Genomic DNA, 12,270 nt, shown 5'->3' with positions numbered 1-12,270 from the left:
TTACTTAACACATCCTTGTTCCAGTAGAAGGGTAGATCATTACCAAAATATATGCCTGAAATATAAAGAGCGCATACTTTGACGCAACGTTGCTATGATATCTGGAAAAGAACGATTAGTTGATCAGAATATAGAATCAAGGTCACTAAAATATTTCACACATAAACACTGAGTGGTGGCCAATGGGTACAGATGCTAAACGTGGAACGAGACACATGCTTCAAAATCGATTTAATAGTTCTTTCCAGGTAATCAGCACGATTGTAGGCCATGGCAATGATAGCTGCCACTGGTACCTATTGGTTTCAGCATATTAGAAAGTTAATGAGTCAGGTGCTCAATTAATGTTCCTGAAAATGAGAACAAGGGCCTAAATTAAATGAGTTGAACCTCTATTTTCTCGGTCAACTGTTGATGGCCTTTCCCTACTCAACAAAATAGAATAATTGAACACAAAGCCTCAGTAAAACATCAAGTTAAAGTAAGAACGACATATTAACAAATTGACGGAACTCAAGTGAACTTTTTTTATTTGTAGTTATGAACATGAGTTCTCCAACACGTACCGTTGTATCATTATATGGATTATATCTACACGGCATTACTACTATACCTTAAGGCTTGCAGTCTACGACATGTTAAGGAGGTCGAATGTACACAGGATTTCCTCAGAGACTGAAACTACACAAAGGTTTTTCTGAATGACACATAATGAAATAACCTGAGAATAAAATTGACCGACTGCTATTTCACAATATAGAAAACACCTACAGCCACTTGTCTTTACGCCATACATCGATCTAGCTGTTAAACTCAAAGTTCAAGTGCTAACAAAAAACAGAAGAATGGAGACAGGCATCCTGAGCAAAATAAATCAACAAACACACACAAACTAATATAACACAAGAGCTACCCCTAACAATGAATCGATGATCTTGAGTCTTGACTCGAACAAATCAACCATTATTTAATCTTTGTATTATTGTCCTGCTAATTACACCAACCTATCAACGATTATAATGGCAAAAAAAAACCATGGTAATAGATTGAAAGACATGAATCCATCATATTTATTGTAATTTGTAAATTTCTACCGAGTTAATTATCTTCAAAGAGGATTCACACAAGGTTTTATTGCTTAATCTCACAATAGTTTCACAAGAATTCATTTAAAGATGCTTGTCCAGGAGCAAAAGAGCTACATAAATTCCAAAACTAAAAATGATCCAATGCATAGATTTCTTCACTACCATGGCAAGCGAAATCAATGCATTGTAGTAGTCACTTATACTTAAACCTTTAAAAAAAGTCCAGATCATTGCATGCAATCAAATGAAGCCCTAAATTATTTAAACTAACTCACAAATCAATAATCCATCCCAATAGGTAACATATAGGAAGATAATCACAACTCGAAGAAAGAAGAATATGCTTTACAACTCTATAAAATAGGAAGACAAAAAAAAAAGAGGAATCAAGGAAAATCACCCGTGATTGATCTACCAAAAGTAGATGAAAGGGGGAAAGTGGTAGTAGTGCTTCTCGATGATTTCAATTGTCTTCAAGAACAACTATTCTAATCGCATAGCAAAACTCACAAAGGTAAGTACTAAGTAGTACGGAAATCGTAAATTGATGAAAAGAGAGAGAAGAGGAGAAGGTGCGAAAATGGTGGTGTGACGATGGAGATGGAAACAAAAAGGAATTTAGAGTGAGTGAGTGCAGGAGAGACGGGTTTAAGAGGGAGAATGAGGAAGAGAGGAGAATGAGATGTAAAAGAGGCGAAAAAAGGGCAGGCAAGTAATAAAAGACAAAGGTAGGGGCAGAATGGGTAGAAATGCTTAGAAACACTGTTACAGCTACAGTAAGTCCCTTTTGGGTTTTTAAAAGAGTATGGAAATCTATGCAATTTCATTAATAAACTTTATAGTTTATTAGATGTATAGAGATGTTAATTATTTAACATACAAAAATATAATATAAGTAGGTTATAAATAATTCAACTTAGATTCCATAATATATAATATTGCATAATTCTTTTGATTTGATTTAATGCATATATGTAATATATTTATATAAATATATAATCCTCTTAAAATTGCATGCTTAAATACTAAACGTAATTTCGTCAGTAAAGAAAAGAATGTAGTTTGGATATAGTTATATGATATGAATAGTAAAAGTAGCAATATTATCAGCGAGATTAGTGAAAGTGGTAGAAACAACAACGAGAGTAGTGAAATAATCAATATTAATGCGGCAATAGTGAAAGTAACAATAATTACGGCGGGAGTAGTGAAATTATCAATATTAATGCGGCAATAGTGGCAGTAACAATAATTACGGCGGGAGTAGTGAAAGTAACAATGATTACGGGGAAGTAGTGAAATGTTATTACTATTATTTCATTAATAAGAGTAAGATATTAATAGCGGGAGTAGTGAATTTGTCTCAAATTTATTTCATCATATTTTTAGGATATGTCATTGAAAAATATATTAATGATAAATTTATGGGTTATGAAACTTTAAGTAATTTTATTTACTGAAAAAAAATTAATGGTAAGTAGAGGTAGCCCGGGCGAAGCCGGGCACCAATACTAGTAACTTATTAATCCCGACTCATAATTACCTTATTAAATATATATATATATATATATATATATATAATATATAAAATGCTAATCTATAAATATTATTAAAAGGCTAGACATTAAACGCCACGTACACAAATGTGACATGGCAACAATTTATTGTGACGTGGTAAAATATAGTCAACGTGGAAATACTAGCATAATAATAAACATGAGAAAAAAAAATTACCAATTCCACATTTAAAAGTTACTCTCGTAATTAATGGTAAAAAACTAGATTTAGATAATTTTAATTTCATAGGATAATTTTTAAATCACTCTCATGCAAAGTGAATTTAATAATAATAATAATAATAATAATAATAATAATAATAATAATAATAATAATAATAATAATAATAATAATAATCTATAAATATAATTAAAAAGTAAGCCAAACTATTAACCATCAACTATATGTCTTATTTTAATTTCATAAGATAATTTATAAACCACTCTCATGCAAACCTTTTACATTACATTTATCCTTGCTCCATTTTTGTGTATGTAAAATCAATAACTCTATAATCTAAATACAAAATCTATATATCTAACTTAAAGGCATGCTAAATTACCTATCATAATCTACATGTCATATCTATACACTAATATAAAAAAGCTACCTTGAGCATATGTATAAGACATGCGACAATGTAGAATCACTAAGAAACTTTCATTTGATAATATGTGACTAATTAATAATATTCATTCATATAATTAAGATAGAATACTTATTATCACGTTTATGACCCCTTATTCATCTCTAACAGATAGGCTTGTCGTGTACCTATGCAAAGATAAATTCCCTAAACACAAATAAATGTAGTAATATGGGTCGAACCACAAGAAAACGGGAATTGCGTTGTGAAATGCTATGGAGAGATTCTTATCAAGGTCGATTTCGTTTTTAGTTTGGTTTTGTTGTTAAATGATTAACAAAGGTTGTAATGTAAATTATATAATAAAATGGAGTCTAATGGGTTCGGGTCACACATGCAAAGGTAAACATATGATTATGATAAATTCGGTACTAATAACATTGTCAATTGCTTAGGCTTAGAGACACCCACCTTACGATATTAGTGTCAACCATAGACTGAGTGCTAGAGAAACTCTCGTCCATGACTAGGTCGTCCTACTATACATGCTTAGTCTAATTCAATTCCGTGCCTCTCGACTTATAGAACGAATGAACAAACTTAATCGATTGAATAAGGCCTTAAACAAAGATTAAACGTTGTGGCACAAGCATGCGATAGAAGCAATTTGAACAATATTATTATTAACCTATTTTATCATGTTACATATTTATTTTATGCATGGCTCCCCTAGCCCTTAGACTAATTTTTTGCCGAAAAAATAGAGAAATTTTTTTTTTGGAAAGTTTTTTTTCCCTTGTTTTTTTTCCTATTTACCGAATTAGAATAGGAAAGAAGTTGTTTTTTTTATTTATTTCAGCCGTGACAAAAAAAAAAAAAAAACTTTTCGTTTTTTTTTGGCCGAGACAAATTTAGAGAATTGGATTTTATTTTTCTTTATTTTGGCCAATTAGTTATTGTGAATCGGTTCACAATTTAATGATACCGAGTTATTTTAAAGCAGTTTAAAATTTTTGACGGATAGAATTCATATTACAAGTATAATATGGATTAAGTATGAAATTAATGTGATTAAATTGCGGAATTGTCACTTAATTTAATTTAAATAGGTGGTTTGGATAAATTAATCAACATAATTAATTTATTGTATTATGTATGTTTAATTTATTTTTAGTTGATGCTTTTAATTATGATTGAATGAATCGAATGAATGAATTTTATTTACGTATTTAATTTTGCAATCGGTTGTAATTTGTAATACTTAGTGTGGCCTTAGTCAATTATGTTTTCGTAATGAAGGAAACATAATTTTTATGTAATTATGAGATCTCGAATCTCCTTTATTTTAGTTTTGGGTTTTGAAATTAGAATATAATTAATAGGTCAATTATGTAATTTTAATTATTGTAATTTCAAAGAAGACTAAAGATGAAGATACAAGCTTACTCCCGCTACATGGATCAAGATGGAACATCAAGACAAGCTTTTCGGGTCCAAGGATGGATTCCAAACTTGTATTTATTGTTCATTTTGATAGGATAGGCCACACTAGGACTTTTACTGTTTTTTTTTACGTTTTTCATTTTATTGCTTTTCATTCACATGCTAGTAATTGCATCATATTCCGCCTAAAACCAAACCACCTACTACTAAAATGCATGAAAATTGACTCATATAGGTTGTATGTTAGTTTTCATGGACATGCAGATGTCACAGTCTTTAAGCCATCACCTTACTTTAAATCATTCTCGCATGCTAGATTATAGTTCACTTAAAATGAATTAAAAAGTTGATGTGATCTTCCTCTAAAACGGAAATTGAGATTAGTCTTTATAAGGGCAAACATCTATGAATCCCTTCTTCGTCGGTAGGCCTAATATGGCCCCTTCTACGTTGGGTAAGTAGTTGTGTTGACTTAGTTTACCTCAACATTGTAGTCCGAAGAGTTTCTCGTGATTATGATGGACTAAAGATAGTATTTACAGAAATTTATCGACCAAGAATTCTAACGGTAGAATTAGCTAACAAGTTAGCTTATCAATTTACAGAGAATTGAGTCTTGGGGTCATTTATATAATTCTTGAGGGAGGTCAATTGTATAAATGTTTTTGAGTCTTCGCGTTATGACATTAGTTCATTAGACTTAAAATAAAAACGATGCATGCTTATTATTTTATTCTTCTATCGCAGTGTAGAACACGCTTATTATTAATAATACTGTTACAACAAATGGCTGGAAATAACGCAATCCCAATGCCTAGTGCCACACTAGATCGTTCTTCCTGGCTTAAAATGTTCATGGACCAAATGAATCAGTCCACTCGACTGAAGAATGATGGGTCCAATTTTGCGGACTGGGAGGCGGCACTACGGAATGTCGCCATCGCGACGGTAAGCTCAGGTATTTAACTGAGCCAATACCGGTCAACCCAGGCCCAAATGCAGGAGTCAACGAGTCACTCGTTTATAGTGAATTCGTTATGGAAGCGGGTGCGATAAAGAACGTACTCATCTTGAAACCAATTTGCAGAGACGCTTCATTGCCCAAGGTGCAAACAAGATTTTCACCACGCTCACTAACGAGTTCTCAAAGGCACCGAGAATCGTTACATATGAGCATACCTGTCGCTTCTTTGATGCGAAACTCCAGAAGGGCCAACCGGTTAGCCCACATATTCTTCACATGATTGAGAATGTCGAGAAACTGGAGTCACTGAATTGTAGAATCAGTGAGAGCATTGTCATTGACCGAATGCTTCATTCTCTTCACGATGGTTTTGCCCTTTTCAGGGCGAACTACTACATGAATGACTTGAAAAAGAGTCCTCATGAGCTACACTCCCTTCTCGTACAGACCGAGAAGGATATGAAATTGAGTGGGAGCATGAAGCAGGATGTTCTCACGATTCACAACAAAGGTAAAGGTAAGGGCAAGGCTCATGGCGACCTAGGCGTAGGTAAGCCAAAGTTTAAGAAGTCCAGAAACGGTAAGAGTGGGCCTGGTGAGACTAGTGGCTCACGGGGCAAGACAAAGAGCAAGGGCGGTGACATAGAGTGCCACCATTGTCACAAGACTGGACATTGGAGGAGGAACTGTCCCGTCTACCGTGAGGACATCAAAGCGGCCGTGTCGCTCCCGTTGGTATGTCATCTTATATTCATATGATTGAGATTAACCATGCAAGTTTCGGAACTTGGGTACTAGATACTTGGTTGTTGTTCTCATCTGTGTAATCATTTGCGGGGCCTAAAGAACATCATACCTCTCGAAAAAGGTGATGTGGACTGCGAGTCGGGAATGGAGCACGAGTTGCTTTCGCCCTCGAAGGGGACATATGTAATCCAACTCCCTAGTGGTTTTGAGTTATCTTTAAATAATCAATTCATTACTATGTACCCAGTTTATCTAAGAACATTATTTCTGTTTCCGTACTTGCTAAAGACTGTTTTACATTTTCAATAAAGGATAATAGTTGTATTTTCTCTTTTAATGAAATGATTTATGGCAAAGCAGTTTCCATGAATGGAATTTATATCTTAGATCAAACCACGGAAGTATTACACATGAATAATAAGAAATTAAAGGTTGGTGACAAAGATCAAACCTATCTATGGCATTGTCGAATGGGACACATAAATGAGAAACGCGTAAAGAAACTCGTCAATAATGGGACTATTCCCTCATTCGGATTTTACTCGCATATGGCACGTGTGAATCATGTCTCATTGGCAAGATGACTCGAATTTCCTTCAAAGGTGTTGGAATGCGCGCTAGTGACCTATTAGGACTCATACATACGGACGTATGTGGACCTATGTCAATTACCGCTAGAGATGGCTATAGATATTTTATCACTTTCACGGACGATTTGAGTAGATACGGATATGTCTACTTAATGAAGCATAAAAGCGAGTCCTTTGAGAAATTCAAGGAATACCAGAATAGGGTACAGAACCAACTGGGTAGAAAGATTAAAGCACTCCGTTCAGATCGGGGTGGCGAATATCTTTCAAATGAGTTTGATCAACACCGAAAGACTGTGGAATCGCTCTACAGTTAACTCCACCTGGAACACCTCAATTAAACGGTGTGTCCGAACGGAGAAATCGAACCTTACTTGATATGGTTTGATCCATGATGAGTCACATCGTAGTGCCTGATTCATTATGGGGTTATGCTCTTTTTGTCACCGCTCTTATACTTAACCGAAGTCCGTCTAAAGTCACGACAAGACTCCATATGAAATGTGGAAGGGAACGGTACCTAACTTGTCCTTTATTCGGGTTTGGGGCTGCGAGGCTTATGTCAAGTGGAGACACGAGGATAAGCTCGGCCCGCGATCGGTCAAGACATACTTTATAGGTTATCCAAAAGGAACATTTGGTCATTACTTCTATTCGCCAACCGAACATCGAGTATTTGTTGCGGCTAGTGCGACGTTCTTAGAGAAAGAATTTCTCGAGAACAAGTCGAGTAATAGAACCTTCGAGCTGTCGGAGATTCCAGAACCAACAACCGAGGAACAGATGGAGAAAGCTGTACCTCCAACTGATGATACGGTTAATATTCCTGAGGAACCTAGGAGGTCGGGTAGAGACTCTCATCCTCCGGACAGATACATTGGTATAGTCGAGGAGAATGATGTTTTACTTTTAGAAAGTAATGAACCCGCAACCTATAAAGGTGCTATGGCCTGTTCCGACTCAAAGCTATGACTTGAAGCCATGCAATCCGAGATGGACTCCATGTATGAGAATAACGTATGGGATCTAGTTGATTTACCTAATAAGGTAAAACCTCTACAGTGCAAATGGCTTTACAAAATAAAGTGTTCTGTAGACGCGCAACCTGATATCTATAAGGCACGACTTGTGGCAAAAGGTTTCACTCAAGTGCAAGGATTGCATTATGATGAGATTTTTGCAACTGTAGTCATGCTACGTTCAATTCGGATAATCTTAGCGATTGCCGCATTTCATGATTATGAGATTTGGCAAATGGATGTGAAAACCGCCTTCTTAAACGGTTATTTGGAGGAAGAGTTGTACATGGTGCAACCCGAAGGTTTCATAGATCCTAAACATCCTAAGAAAGTATGCAAGCTTAAGCGTTCCATTTATGGACTTAAGCAAGCTTCTCGGAGTTGGAATCATTGTTTCGACCAAGTGATAAAAGAGTATGGTTTCACTCGATCGGTCGAAGAACCATGCTTATATATCAAGTCGAGTGGGAGCAAGATTGTATTCTTGATATTGTATGTCGATGACATACTCTTGATTGGGAATGACATTCCTCTCCTATCTTCGGTTAAAGAATGGTTGAAGAACCATTTCCAGATGAAAGATCTGGGTGAGGCACAACGCATTTTGGGAATCCGTATCTACCGAGATAGATCACGACGGATGTTATCACTTAGTCAGGAGTCTTATTTGGATAAGGTTCTTGAGAGGTTCAACATGACCAACTCCAAGAAGGGGAACCTTCCAATGACGTGCGGGATGCGATTGAGCAAGTCTCAGTCACCCACGACGCCTGAAGGGGTTGAGCGCATAAGTCGTGTTCCTTATGCATCAGCTACAGGATCAATCATGTATGCCATGATATGCACACGTCCAGAAGTGGCATATGCATTGAGTATGACGAGTCGGTACCAAAAGAATCCATGTACCTACGGAGGACTAAGGATTGGGTATTGACTTATGGAGGAGATACTAAGCTATGCGCAACCGGTTACGCAGATGCTAGCTTCCAAACGGATCTCAGTCCGGTTCGTCTTCACTCTTAGTGTGTTGTAGCAGATTCTACTACTGAATCGTTGAATTATGATAAGCATGTAGGGCACGTCATTTCCATGGGAATTAAACATGTTCCTGAGTTGTAGTACTTGATTATGGATTTGATACATTATCTTTTTCATATATTATTTATAACTTCATCGTTTTATATATATAATATTTTGTTTTTCATGTGGATTGTACTGACAACATTGAACTCCACAAAGTGAACTGAATTACATTATATTTGTTTTGGTCTGTAATCGCCAATGTGAGCTGATAACTCCGGCTATTATATTGTGCAGTCGATTGATGGTGGGTTCAACGAGCCATAAGTTAAACGATTGACTAATCGATCACAGAAACGAGATTATGACGATACCTCGTAGGACAATTTTTATTTGTGACAACGTAATGGAGTCTTAAATGTTTTATAACATTCGGTGCCAGGTCGTGGATAGGACATCTATTGTGTACCTAGAGTCGATTCTTTTGACTATCAACTGTCTCTTGAGATTAAGGCAGTCTTTGGGTGACTTTGGTTTCTTTCTCACGATCTCATGCGTAATCGGGGCTAAGTAGATTTTTTCTGGGTCATTTCATACTGTGCTTACATCTGCAAGATTTGAATTGAGGAAAATATACATCCCTTATCGGTATAGTTATTTCTCGGGGCCACTCGAGGAGTTGAATCAAATGCATGGCCATGCTCGAATGTTGATTCGTTTATCGGTTAAGTTACTCTCTAGTCGGGAAAACCACTCTTGATACCGATCGCTTGTAAAATACGACCTTTGTGAATTCGGATTTGCAAATTGTTTTACATTGAGTGGGAGAAATTTTAAAGGATATGAGAATCGGTTATCGCACATACACTTGTGAGGACAAGTGGGAGTTTGTTGGAGCTTGTGTCCTCCACAAATTAGTGTGATAACATTTGTAAATCTCTTACGGGTTCACAAGGGTATACTTCGTATATTTAATCGGTTGATTAACGTTTACCTAATAACGGTTGGCTTGCTAGAAAGTTTGACGTTATTATCATACAGATGGCGGTGATCAACTGGTCCCTAAAGGTCACACCTATAGGACGTATTTGAGAAATGTGGTTATAGAAATATAATTACATTGATGCCCAAAATGACTAAAAAGTTAGTCAATGTGGTGATGAGATAATTATTTAATGAAAATTAAATAATATTAAGTTGAGACGAATTAACTGTCAATTCGTAAATTAAATATAATAAGTTATATTTAATTAAATATATATAAGGTTAGTTTGAAAGAATTAATCTGTTAACTCGTAGTTAAATATAATCAGTTGTATTTAACATCAACAAGTTGAATGTGTCATAGTGGTAATAGTGAGGGTACACAAGCCAAGAGGTCATGGGTTCGATCCTCACTAGATGACAATTTAACACACTTTATATATTTTTGGAAAGACCAAAAATAAGGAAATTCTATTCCTTATTTCGGTCAATGTTGGCCGAAAATTAGGAGATATATTTCTTTCCTAATTGATTTCGGATTTTGGTCTATATAAAAAGAAAGGTAGAGAATTATTTCTGACCTAATTCTTTTTCTGACCTTGCCTCCTCTTTCTCATCACAAAACACAAAGACAATAAAATTTTACAGAAAATTTTAGATTGATTTCTAGCATAATCAAAGGGTATATCTTAGATTGTCTTGGGTGCAACTAATAGGCGAATATCAATTTTGATATTGTTCTTAGGCCAATTTTGCTAGGACCCGAGGTTAATTCTAAATCATTTTACTTATGTTTATGTATTTTATTTTATGACCTTAGATCATCATATATATCTCTAATGCAATAGCCAAAAAAACGACGTGGCATCCTATTTTTACATTACAATCCTATGTGGCAGCATAAGATGCTAATACTTAATTGTTGCAATAAAAGAAAAATCATAAAAACGTTAGCATAACAAATTCATGCCATAGAATAAAGAATTATTATAGTCAATGGCTTGAAATAAAATCATGAAAAAACCGGAAACATATCAAATTAGTGGCATAAAATGGAATGTGCATTGGAATATTCTATATATTATCCAACATATGATGATTAATAATTATCTTTTCCAAATTTGTTGAGATTTTTTCAATAATTCAACATTTTCAATTATCTCCCCTAATCTCGAGATTTATTCCATAATACGAGTATATTCCTTATAATCACGCTCAAATTAATAGAAGGAAAAAAAGACTATAAATTTCTTATGTCAAACAAGGCTAAAATCATTCTCAGTAGTCAGCATTAATATTTCACGACTCTAAAACACAATTTTTTATTTCAACCATGCCTTTTAATCTTTATTTGCACTCATGTCGCCATACATCACTTCAAAAACGAACATGCTTATGGCGGAGATCACCATGCTCAGTTTGGAATGACTATGCGAAACACAAACAACAATTTGGTAAACTACATAGACGAAAACAGAGTGACAACTATGAGACATGATACTCGCTTCTATCTCAACCCCACCATACAAGAGGTAATGATTTTATTTCGAATATACAAGCATTCCAAAAATCTAAGGTGATTTTCTTATTCCGCCATACGAGACAAGGGCAGTGGGACTTGGGAGTATAACCGGCTCAAACAAGCATTCCAAGAATTCAAGGTGACTGTCTTATTCCGTAATACTGACTTTTATATAAGAATATTAAAATTATAATATCTGATATACAAAAATGTGTGTGTTTTCAGATTTTAGGTAAAGTTTCGTGTGATTGACATGAATAACGGGACCTCTAAGTTTGTTGTTATCTCTGAAATCAAGATGTGAATTTGATGACGTAATATGCAGCGGGCTTGCTAGCCTACATCAAACGGGTGATCCAACAAGAATATTGGCAAATTTAGACCATGAATCAAGACCAGCCCACAAATATGAAATCTCATTAGTATAATGAGTGTTAATTTATACTTTGCAATGGAAATACATATGTTAATTTAGCCACTATAAACAGTAATTACTACTCCCTCCTATTCTATATATTCTTCCCTATTTCCATATTCGGTTATTCGGGTTTTCTTCCCTATTTCCTTTTTTAGGTTGATTTGTGTGGTCCAAATTCAATGGCATGTGGGGTAGGGTGTATTGTGTGGTCCAAATTTAATTTCTTATTTTTTGAGGCAAAATGAAAGGGGAAGAATATATAGAATAGGAGGGAGTACGTAAGATGGTTTCACACTTTGAGACGATTTCAATACCTGACCATTCCTTGGTAA

Source organism: Silene latifolia, chromosome 1 (genome assembly GCF_048544455.1).
Source record: "Silene latifolia isolate original U9 population chromosome 1, ASM4854445v1, whole genome shotgun sequence".
NCBI lineage: Eukaryota > Viridiplantae > Streptophyta > Magnoliopsida > Caryophyllales > Caryophyllaceae > Silene > Silene latifolia.
This window is presented reverse-complemented; position numbering follows the sequence as displayed.